General features: G+C 41.0%; 1 pseudogene; it reads left to right on the forward strand.

Moving 5' to 3' along the window:
- Nucleotides 1-10,979: 10,979 nt before the first annotated feature.
- Nucleotides 10,980-12,054, forward strand: LOC129692855 (POU domain, class 5, transcription factor 1-like; annotated as a pseudogene).
- Nucleotides 12,055-12,902: the final 848 nt, after the last annotated feature.

Consider the following 12,902-nt stretch of genomic DNA (forward strand, 5'->3'; position numbering starts at 1 on the left):
ACCAGATCAATTATTTCTGTGAAGTAATTCTAGCTTTTAATAACCTAATTGTCTTCTATGGTTATTTGAGAAAATAAAACTCAGGTAATGGAATATGCATACAGAGTCATGTTAGTATTGTTGCACTAGTACGTATGTTTTATTTCTGCACCTAGAAATAACACTTCAGAAAGAAAATTCCATTTTTGTGTACAAGGAAGCATTAACCTTCAAAATAGACCTGGTTTGTCAGTTGGCTGGAATTATGTATAATCTTGTATGCTTTAATCAACAGAAATATATTTTTTTCACAGTTCTAAAAGTCCAAGTAAAAGAGTAGCAGACTGGGTGTCTTGTGAGGATTCTCTGGCTGACTGGCATGACTCTGCTTCTCTGATTACTGATTATCACGAGACCCTGTCCACAGACGGCTATCCCATGGTGTGCGTTGGTACCTTTGCTCTTGCTATAAACGTCTTAACTAACAAATCGGGGCCCACTCTTAGGAACTCACTTAGCCCTATTGACTTGACTGAGCTTCTGCATACAAATGCAATTGGTTTGGGTGTTAGAGTTTCACCTGGGCATGAAAGTCAGAGATAAGCTATGAGTCCATAAATAACTTACGGTACATCACCTTGTGTTTGTTTGAGGCTTGGGGTTGGTTTTTTTTTTGTTGTTGTTGTTGTTGTTGTTGTTTTGTTTGGTTTGGTTTGGTTTGGTTGTTTCCTTTTATTCTTCTCTTATATATTACAAGCTGACCTCACTTTTTCCTCCTTCCACTCCACCCAGTCCTCCCCACTCCCACCTCCAATCTCCACCAGTCATACTTCTCCTCCATTACCCTTCATAAAAAAGAAAGAAAGAAAGAAAGAAAGAAAGAAAGAAAGAAAGAAAGAAAGAAAGAAAGAAAGAAAGAAAGAAAAAACAGGCCTCCCAGGATTAGTAACTGAATATGTCTAGTCACATGCCCTCATATCAAAGTTGGACTAGACAACCCAGTAGGAGGAAAAGGGTCCCAAGTGCAGACAAAAGAGTCAGAGATACCCTCCATTCCTACTGATAAGAGACTCACAAAAACACGTCTATGCAATCATAGCATATACAAAGGACCTAACTTAGAACCACACAAGGTCCTTGAGTGTTGTCAGTCTATGTGATTCCCTGTTTATTTGACTCTATGGGCTGTGTTCTCACAGTGTTCTTGACCTGTCTGGCTCCTTCAGTACTTATCTCTGAGCCCTTCCACAAGGTTCCCTTGGCTCTGCCAAGTATTTGGCTGTGGGTCTCTGCATTGGCTCCCATCACTGACTTGATAAAGCCTCTCTAATGAAAATTGAGATAGGCACCACTCTAGAAATAAAGCAAAATAATATTAGTAATTATTTCATTGAGTTTTTTTCCAGTAGTGTTTGGTTTTATCCCAGGTCTCTGGAATGTGTAGCCTCTGGTTCCTGGCAATCAGGCATGGGCTCCTTCTTGTAGTGTAGGCTTCAAGTTGGACCAGTCATTAATCGACCCCTCTCACGAGTTCTTTGCCACCATTAACACATCATATCTTAGAGGCAAGACAGATTGTATTTGGAAGGTTTTGTAGCTGGTACTTTAAGAATAAACAAAAACAATAAAGATAACAATAAATACACAGGACAACTGTACCCACTACCATTCTGAACACATGATAATTACTGATGCATTTAAACTTTTCAAAAATATTTGGACTAGGTAATTTTATAGTTTATATATTTTACAAATCAGATAATTTAGACACAGAAACCTAATGTGCTCAACCTTATCTATTCTGATACTGTTATTGGAGACAGGCATCAAACACCAGACTCTAGAGACAGTCATCTTTGAATCTAGTAAAATCTCAACCAGTAAAACATAAATGATGGATGACTGAATCCTAACTTGTTTCTTAGCATTGTGCAAAGCAGTCAATACAAACCACTGCTTCATCCAATCCTCATTGGCTTTTATGCAAAAGACTTTTCATTCATCTGACTGAACTGTAAGAAGAACGTTAAGTATTTCTGGAAAGAATATTGGCTGTCAGGTGCTTCATATGTCTGGAATTGGCTTTACTAATGTGCATATAGTGCAGACGTAATTTGCCTGTTCTAACCACTTACAATTATTCTCTCACTAAAGGCTGACATCAGCACTGTGTGTGCAAGAACAAGTAAATGGAATAATACAGAAATTGAAGCTATGGAGAACTCCACTTTATTGAACCGATTTGGTGTCTAAATGGCTTGCTAATGAACTCATCTGAATAATTCATTAAAAATTGCATGAATGTTATACTGAGACATTTGAAAGTATAGTGCAAACACAGACGTGGAAATTATAATATCAGTGGAAAATGGCAATGTTCTCCATATCAGATGACAATACTTCATTTATTTTCCAAAAATATCTGACCTACTCAAACTTTTGAAAGATAAAAAGTGTTACATTAGATGAATTCATCAAGGAGAACCTAAATTTTAAATCAAGGAGAACTTGATTTTAGAAAATCTCTAGAGAATTTGCTGAATTAAAAGAACAGAGAATATTTTTGAGGTACCATGGTCTATATATAATATATATCATAAAATATATAGTTATATGTGTTATAATATATATTTATATAGTTATATATTATATATAGTTATATTATGTTATATATTATGTTATAAACACATATAAAAATAAATATACTGTAATATATAATATAAATTAGTCAAATATAATTTCACTTAAGAAATATCAAGGTTCATTGAGGAAATCTATAGTAAGGACTTCTAATACCCAGCCCAGATCTCGTTTTCTTTTTTACTGATCTCTTTTTTTTATTTTTTCATTTTATTATTATTATTATTATTATTATTATTATTATTATTATTATTATTTACAACTTCTCCACTTTGCATCTCAATTGTAGCCCCCTCCCTCATCTCCTCCCAGTCTCACCCTCCCTCCCTCTTCTCTGGTCTCATTTTCACTATTGGCTCCTAATAGTTTACAGCTGCACCTCCGTCTGGAGAATTCACTCAGCAGAAGGAGCCACCTTGCTGGCAAGCTTATGGCTCCCTCCTCTCTGCTCCTTCCCATATGCACAGCCACAAAAACCTAAAGCCAGTAACTGACTGGCTCAGGGATGTAAAAGATTCCCTCTTGCTTCACGGCTGCACAAACTCTCCAGTTCCATCTTGGTGCTGTTTGCTGGATTTGGCACAAATTACATTCAGATTTAGATTACCTGTTCCCCAAGCCGCATGCACAGCCTTACTCTAGGTCCCTCGTTTGTTCTTCAGTGCAATCCATGCACCTGAATCCCTTCCTCAGGTTCTGCGGCTGGGCAACCTCTGTGGAAACATTCTGCTCTGAATGCACAGAGACGGCAGACTGCAAACGACACTTTTTAATGGGAAAATAACCTAACTGGGTTTCCTCGTGTTTGTGGATTGTAGTAGCAGCAGCTTCTGGTGTCCTAGATGTGTCATTTCTCCCCTGGCTCTCATAAGTTCATTGTAATTTCTATAAATCGTTGACAACAGGCCATCCCTCCCCTCAACATCTGCTCTTCATTTGCGTTCTCTCTTTTAGTCCAAAGAGTGCTTTATATCCCCCTGTGGTCCTCTACAGCAAGGGCTGAGCTCTTTCTGAAAATAACTCTTAAAGGGAAAGAGAAAAATGAAGAGACTAAAACTGGCAACAAGATACATAAATTGTTGCATCCAAGACATCTCTACCTGAGTTTGGGAAGGGATTTTCAAGTTTTAACAAACCATTGTTCTCAATCCTAATGCCATTACCTAAAAAGTGTCCTAAGTCCTATGTTCATCATCATACATTCCACTATCTATTCTGGCATGGGGATTTTTTTCTTTTAGACTAACACACAAATTTGTTTGTTTTTGTTGTTTGTTTGTTTTTGCTGCTGTTTTGTTGTTGGAGGTTTATTTTAATTTTTGGTGTGTGTGTGTGTGTGTGTGTGTGTGTGTTTGGTTAATATACCAAATATATATACAAATAAATATATAGGCATATATTCACAGACATATAAACATAAATTTAAACATATGTCTCTCTGGAATTCTTTCTGTCAATACTACACAAATTCTGTAATTCAAGTTCCAGAGTGTTCTGCTGGATCTAACACACTAAAGACATATGCAAATGTGCACACACACACATACACAAATATTTATACACATGTGTATGTTTTTAAGTCCTTTACATAAAACTCTAAAAGTTCTTTCCAATATCAATTAACTTAAATCTGTTCTATGTTGAAGTAAGAAAAAGCACCTGACCTGTTCCCTGTTTTCTCCCTCTTCAGATGCCTGTCCTGTTTGTCTTTCTGAATGAGGATTGATCATCTTACCCAGGGTCCTCCTTCTTGTTTAGCTTCTTTAGATGTACAGATTTTAGTTTGTTTATCCTATATTATATGTCTAATATCCACTTTTAAGTGAGTATATACTATGTGTGTCTTTCTGCTTCTGGGATACCTCTCTCAGGATGATAGTTGCTTTTAATACGAGTTTAAAACTATAAAGAGCTAAACAGAGAATTCTCAATAGAGGAATATCGAATGGCAGAGAAAAACTTAAAGAAATGTTCAAAGTCCTTAGCCATCAGGGAAATGCAAATCAAAACAACCCTAAGATTTCACCTTACACCCATCAGAATGACTAAGATCAAAAACTCAAGAAACAACACATGCTGGAGAGGTTGTGGAAAAAGAGGAACCCTCCTCCACTGCTGGTCAGAATGTAAACTGGTACAACCATTCTGGAAAGCAATCTGGCACTTCCTCAGACAACTAAGAATAGCGCTTCCTCAAGATCCAGCTATACCACTTCTAGGCTTATACCCAAAAGAATCTCAAGTACAAAATAAGGGTATTTGCTCAACCATGTCTGTAGCAGTCTTTTTTGTAATAGCCAGAAACTGGAAACAGCTCAGATGCCCTCAGTGGAGGAATGGATGCACCAATTGTGGTACATCTACACAATGGAATATTACTGAGCAATAAAAAACAAGGAAATCATGAAATTTGCAGGCAAATGGTGGGATCTGGAAAAGATTATCCTGAGTGAGCTATCCCAGAAGCAGAAAGATGCACACTCATTCATATAGACATATAATATAGGATAAACCGACTAAAATCTGTACACCTAAAGAACTAATCAAAAGGGAGGACTCTTGCTAAAATGCTCAGTCCTTATCCAGAAAGACAAAGAGGATGGACATCAGAAAAAGGAGAAAACAGGGAACAAGTCAGGAGCCTGGCATAGAGGGCCTCTGAAAGGCTCTGCCCTGCAGACTATCAATACAGATGCTGAGACTGATGGGCAACCTTTGGACAAAGTGCAGGGAATCTTATGAAAGAAGTGGGAAACAGTAAGATCTGGAGAGGACAGGAACTCCACAAGGAGAGCAACAGAACCAAAGAATCTGAGCACAGGGGTCTTTCCTGAGACTGCTATTCCAACCAAGGACTATGCATGGAGATAACCTAAGACCCCTACACATATGTAGCCCATGGCAGTTCAGGGTCCAAGTGGGTTCCATAGTAATACAAACAGGGACTGTCTCTGACATGAGCTGATTGGCCTGCTCTTTAATTACTTCCCCCTGAGGGGGAAGCAGCATTACCAGGCCACAGAAGAAGACAATGCAGCCACTCCTGATGAGACCTAATTGACTAGAATCAGAAGGAAGGAAAAGAAGACCTCCCCTATCAATGGACTTGGGGAGGGGCATGCATGCAGAGGGTGGAGGAAGGGAGGGATTGGGATGGGAGGAGGAAGAGGAACCACAGGGGGGATACAAAATGAATAAAGTGTAATTAATAAAGAATTAAAAAAAAAACTAGAAAGAAATTGGGGGAAAAAAGGTCACAATCCTCTTAGCTAAATCCCTGAAATTACACATGGTTTCACTGTAAGAGGAAAACCACAGAGGGCCTCAAAAGACTCTACCTAACAGGGTATCAAAGCAGATGCTGAGACTCATACCCAAACTTTGGGCAGAGTGCAGGGAATCTTATGAAAGTAAGGAGAGACAGAAAGACCTGGAGCGAACAAGAGCTCCACAAGGAGAGCAACAGAACCAAACACCTGAGCCCATTGGTCTTTTCTGAGCCTGATCCTCTAACCAAGGACCATTCATTGAGATAACCTAGAACCCCTGCACAGATGTAGCTCATGGCAGCTCTGTCTCCAAATGGGTTCCCTAGTAAGGGAAACAGGGACTGTCTCTGGCATGAACTCAGTTGCTGGCTCTTTGATCACCACCCCCACCGCCTCACCCCCATCGGGGAGGAGCCTTACCAGGCTACAGAGGAAGACAATGTAGCCAGTCCTGATGAGATCTGAGAGGCTAGGGTCAGATGGAAGAGGAGGATGTCCTCCCCTATCAGTGGACTTGGGGAGGGGCATGGGTGGAGAAGAGGGAGGGAGAGGGAGATTGGGAGGGGAAAAAAACAGAGGGGGCTACAGCTGAAATCCAAAGTGAATAAACTGTAATCAGTAAAAATAAATAAATAAAATTTTAAAAGTCAAAAAAAAAAAAAAAGAAAAAGCACTACTTTCATTTTTGTAAATAGATATTACTTAAAACATAACTGGTATTTCCTGCATTGCTGTGTAGTTAAGAGTAGACAACAGTCTCACTGTTTTTATAGACTTCCCTTTTCAATAATTTCACTCTGTTGACTCTGAAGATCTACTAGAATTTAGTTACTAAATTCAGCCTCTAATGCTTCAAAAAGCAGTCTGATAAAAAGTGCATTAGGGAATTATCACGGTTTCTGGTGTTGGGATCAGTAAGATTGTGCTATCTAATTCATGTCCAAAGTTTCATAAGAAGCTGAGATGTTTATTGTGACAAGGGAGCCATGCTCTCTGACATCATACTTCACAGCAGTTGCCTAAAAGCTTTTGTTCTCCAACACTGAAGCTTTCACACAGCAACTTTGCATAGCAAGGGAAGCTGCCACAGTGTCATTCTCAAAAAAGTCAAACACATCCTGATGAAACTATTGGCAGAAATATCAGTGAATTACAGCTTGGCAAGGCAGGAAGCCATTAAAGCAAAATGCCTTCCACATCATCTCTCAGAATCAGCAAGTTTTACACTCAACAGCTTTTCCTCACTTAAAGGTGTTTCTATGGGAACTGTCACATAGTTTGCATTAGACATGTCTTTATTTAACATCTGAAAACATTGTTCTTAGAGTAAGGTGTCAAGAGAGGTATGGAACTTAGACCAAAGGGATGTGACTAGAAATGTGTAATGAAATTTCTTTTAAACCCTGATAACCACACATATAATGGATATTTTTTAAGGAAATATTTCCTTAAATGAGTGCTAGGTTAAAGAAATTCCCTGGGGTTTTGTTGTTGTTGTTTAGTTATTTTCCAATGCTAAGTTCTCAGAGGTTTTCACAATGGTATAATAGATTAAATCAAATATCTAAACTGAGGTTCAGCCTAATGCTGACAATTCAGTTGTCATAATGAGGAAACAATACTGTCCATTCCATACTCAAACATGTGTGTAGATCGTAGATCAGCATTTCACAAGCTGTGGATCACAACCACTTTGAGGACGTCACCTAAGACCATTGAAAACCACAGATATCACAGAGGGCCTCTGAAAGACTCTACCTAGCAGTGTACCGAAGCAGATACTAAGACTCATAACCAAACCTTCAGCAGAGTGCAGGGAATCATATGAAAGAAGGGGGAGTTACCATAACGTGGAGAGGATAAGAGCTCCACAAGAACCAAATATATCTGAGCACAGGAGTCTTATATGAGACTTTATCCAACCAAGGACCATGTATGGATATAACCTAGAACCTCTGCTCCGATATAGCCCGTGGTAGCTCAGTAACCAAGTAGGGTACCCTAGTAAGAGGAACAGGGACTATCTCTGACAGGAACTCAATAGCAGGCTCTTTGACCTCCCCCCCCCAAGGGAGGAGCATCCCTGCTAGGCCACAGAGGAGGACTTGCAGCCAGTCCTGAAGATACCTGATAAAACAGGATCATATGAAAGGGGAGGAGGTCCTCCCCAATCAGTGGACTTGGAAAAGGGCAGGGAGAAGATGAAGGAGGAAGAGTGGGATTGGGAGGGAATGAGGGAGTGGGATACAGCTGGGATACAGAGTTAATAAAATGTAACTAATAATAAAAATTTCAAAAATAATAAAAAAATAACACAGGTATCTACAATACATACCAGTAGCAAAATTACAGTTATAAATTAACAACAGAAGTCATTTTTATGGCTGGGGATCACCACAATAAGGAACTACATTAAAAGGTCACAGCATTAGGAATGTTGAGAAGCATTATTCTAAATGATGTCATTGGCTTCAGAAGGATGGAAATTTCCAGACTCTGAGTCATAAATGGTAACAAAATGTTGGCATTATGTTTCAGGAGCACATTGTGTTAAAAGTTTTCTTTCACAACTGATTTGTGCAGTGGTCAACTATGGCTTTTTCTCTTGGCACCAAGACCAAACTATCTTTAGAAATTATATTAAAACTGTAGATACTGTTTGGAGTATGAGAGCAAATATCTTGGAAACATATCATATTGTTGCAATTTTGACCAAAATATATAACTTTATTTCAAGATATTTCCATTCATGAAAAAAATTAGAAAATTTTCTTTAGCTCTTGCTAATTTCAACCAAAGAGCAGAATATCATTGTTATGGCCCCATGGTCTATATGTTGGATGATATGATATAGATTAATTAAACATAGTCCCACTTAAGAATGTGCTGATGTGTTTATTTGAGATGTATAAATGCCTTGTCTAAAATCACCTGATGCTGAGTCTGCTGTAAATTTCCAATCCACTTTGCTGGATTTATCACTCACACACCCACTGGATTTCTACAGCTGTAAGACACTGAGGAGTAGCATGGACCATTAAGCAGAACCAATGTATCCAGGATTTTTCAACTGAAAAGGAGTTTCTAGAGAAACAAAGTAACAGGAGTATACCTAATTTAGCTGAGAAGAAAGGCTTCTGGGGAGGTCTATGGTGACAGCTGTAGTTGGGGTTCATTGGAGAGCAATCCGAAATCAGAAAGTATGACTGGAGACCAGACATTAGAAACATCTGTCTGTCCTTCTGGTGACCACTGAGAACTACAGGAAATAATAATATTCATAGCAATTCTTCTGCTACAGAAATAACAAAGTAATCCATGAGTGAATTCCAGCCCTTTGTCTTTGTAGAACCAGTTTATCGAGGTATTCATATTAATTGGCATCTTTCCTGTACTTGTGTAATGCTATGGGAGTGGTGCTGAGTACAGGTCACAGATACCACATGTTCTCAAATACTAAGCTATCCATGACGTCAACATTGACAGGACCCCTGAAGACCCCTGGTACAGAGGAAAACTACTCATTTCTTTTCTTTGAATGTCTATTCTTTCAACTTTCCACTTGTAATTCTAAAATGAGATGATGGTGTCACCGATAACAAATATGTCTACCTACTACCCACTGGGGATTTCAAATCAAAGCATTCTCTCTCTTTCCGTGCCTTTTAAGTTAATTTTCCTCTTCATTTTCTTTTTCCTGTAATCATTTTTTTAAATTTCTCAATAACTGCCCTATCATTCTGTCTTCTCTTATATCCTTCTTCATTTAGTATTACATGACTTTAGTAATGTAAGCGTTTTGTTTTGTTTAGTTTTTTTCTTCTTATGATGATACTAGATCAGCTCTCAGACCCGTCCCTCTGTTCTGCTCTCTATCACTGGATACCTGGTCTTCACAAACTGTATTTCAGACTCCTCAGACAGATGGTATCTGGATGGGCTCCATGAAGGTAGGCCTCTAGAAGATGTAGGCAGAAGCCTGGACATTTTCCTCTCCTCCTACATCTCCTCCATAGTCTATCAATTGTGGTTGTGGTTCCAGGATTGTTTAACATTCAGAAATATAGTCACAGAACTACTGCTATAAGTTTCTTTCTTTTTTAACCTATTATAAAGTAAAATTTATCTAATTTTTGAAACATACCTTTCCATTAAAATATAATCATATATCTTTGTGAAGAACAATATGATAGTTTGAAGCATGTATAACAAGGAATGATGAATCAGGATTGTCATTCCACTCCACACACCAGAGGGACCCAGCCTTCTTGCTATGGCTAGTTTCTACCCTGTCTGCTCCTTTTGAATTGCTGCCCTTCCATCTCTCATAAAGCCGTTCTCCCTCATTACAGTTTTCAGCTCTTAAAGTGATTTCTAAACTTCAACTTGACCTTGACCAATGTATTTCTATTTTGCATGGTATTTAGAGATAGATATGCTCTGAACATTTGTTTAACTGTCAAAGCATGGCCCTTATATTTCCAGAAATGCCAAAAAAAAGTACACCACTAATGAAACAGTCCTATTGAATATATGGGGCATGCACACAAAGAAAAATACTTCCCATTTAATCTGAAGTTTGTGTATTTACGACAGGTTGCCAACTTCAGTAGAAAAAAAAATAAAAACTCAGTTTAAGCAGGATCCCTTTCATCCTAACAAAAAATATTTCAGTTTTCCTCTTAAGCTATAAAGAATTAACAGAAATTCTGAAATAAACACGAGCAAAAGAAGCTAGGGGGAAAATTCTGTCTCTGCCCTTTCCTCATGTGAAAGCTAATGTTCAATAAGGAATCAGCAAAAAGATAGCATGAATGCCTCTCTTGGGATTCCTGCTTTCACAAGGAAAGGCAGTGTCAAAGATAAAATGTGATGCCTATATGAAAGTGAATGATGGTCCATGCACATTTCTAGGTTTAGGCCAGCATGCCCTATTCCATCTGAAAGATGCTGCTATACTCATTTTACATTTTATATATGAACAGTTTGGTAAATATATTTTCATACTATATAAAATAAGATATTTTACTTGGCAGTCCTGGGTGAGCCCTCCTTGCGTCAGGGCCCCTGCTTGGGGTGCCCGCCTTCCCCATGGCCGGACCCCTGGCTCCAGACTTTGCTTTCTCGCCCCTACCAGGTGGGGGTGATGGGTCGGGAGAGCTGAAGCCGGGCCGGGTGGACCCCCGAACCTGGCTCAGCTTCCAAGGGCCTCCCGGTGTGCCCGGGGTTGGGCCCGGCGTTGCCCCAGGCTCCGAGGTGCTGGGGATCTCGCCGTGCCCCCCCCCTCCATATGAGTTCTGCGGAGCGATGGCGTACTGCGGCCCTCAGGTGGGGCTAGGCCTAGTGCCCCAAGTTGGCCTGGAGCCTTCTCAGCCTGAGGGCCCGGCCGGAGCGGGATCGGAGAGCGGCCCGGAGGGGGCCTTGCCTGGGTCCTGCCCTTCCCCCCCCCCCCCCCCGGGGCCGTGAAGGTGGAGAAGGTGGAGCCGAGTCCCAAGGAGTCCCAGGACATGAAAGCCCTGCAGAAGGAACTAGAAGAGTTCGCCAAGCTGCTGAAGCAGAAGAGAATCACCTTGGGGTATACCCAGGCCGACGTGGGGCTCACCCTGGGCTTTCTCCTTGGAAAGGTGTTCAGCCAGACCACCATCTGCCGCTTTGAGGCCCTGCAGCTCAGCTTCAAGAACATGTGTAAGCTACGGCCCATGCTGGAGAAGTGGGTGGAGGAAGCCGACAGCAATGTTCGAGAACCTTCAGGAGCTTTGCAAAGCGGAGACCCTGGTGCAGGCCCGCAGGAGGAAGCGGACGAGCATTGAGAACCGCGTGAGGGGAAACCTGGAGAGCATGTTTGTACAGTGCCCGAAGCCCACCCTGCAGCAGATCAGCATCATCGCCAAGCAGCTGGGGCTGGAGAAGGACGTGGTCCGCGTGTGGTTCTGCAACCGGCGCCAGAAGGGCAAACGATCGAGCATTGACTATTCCCAACTGAAAGAGTATGAGGCGGCGGGGTCTTCTTTTCCGGGAGGGCCTTTCCTCTTCCCCCAGGGCCCCATTTTGGCGCCCCAGGCTATGGGAGCTCCCATTTCACCACGCTCTACTCTTCCGTCCCTTTTCCTGAGGGCGAAGCCTTTCCCAGTATTCCTGTCACTGCTCTCCCATGCATTCAAGCTGAGGCGCCATCCCTGCGTGTGGATGGCGTGAGCCTGGTAGGCAAGAGGAGGCAGGTAGACAGAACCTGGAAACCACCACAGCTTTGCGAGTAAGCTCGGTTACCGAGGGATTGAAATCACTAAAAGGGGGGTGGGGGTGGGGGTGGGGAGGTGGCCTTCAGTGACGATGTTGATGGCGATCACTCATCATTTCGTTCTTAAATAAAAATAAATTTAAATTAAAAAAAAAGATATTTTACTTAAAAACTTAAAGCTCATAAGGTAAAATATTTATAGGACATGGATTTTTTTTAAATACCTATAAGAATTTAAGGCATTTTTCTTTTTTAATTATTTTATTTTTATTGATTACAGCTTATTCACTTTGTATCCCCCCTGTACCTCCGTCTTCCCATCCCAATCCCACCCTCTCTCTAACCCACCCATGTCCCTCTCCCAGTCCACTGATAAGGGAGGTCCTCCTCCCCTTCCTTTTGATCCTAGTCTATCAGGTCTCATCAGGAGTGGCTGCATTATCTTCTTCTGTGGCCTGGTAAGGCTGCTCTCCACTCAGGGGGAAGTGATCAAAGAGCAGGCCAATCAGTTCATGTCAGAGAGAGTGCCTGTCCCCATTACTATGGAACCCACTTGGATACTGAGCTGCCATAGGCTACCTATGTGCAGGAGTTCCAGGCCATCTCCATGAGTGTCCATGGCTGGAGTATCAGTTTCAGAGAAGACCCCTGTGCCCAGACATTTTGGATCTGTTGCTGTCCTTGTGGAGCTCCTGTCCTCTCCAGGTCTTACTGTCTCCCACTTCTTTCATAAGATTCCCTGTACTCTGCCCAAAGTTTGGCTATGAGTCTCAGCA

This window comes from Psammomys obesus, unplaced genomic scaffold (genome assembly GCF_907164565.1).
Source record: "Psammomys obesus unplaced genomic scaffold, mPsaObe1.curated_primary_1811, whole genome shotgun sequence".
NCBI lineage: Eukaryota > Metazoa > Chordata > Mammalia > Rodentia > Muridae > Psammomys > Psammomys obesus.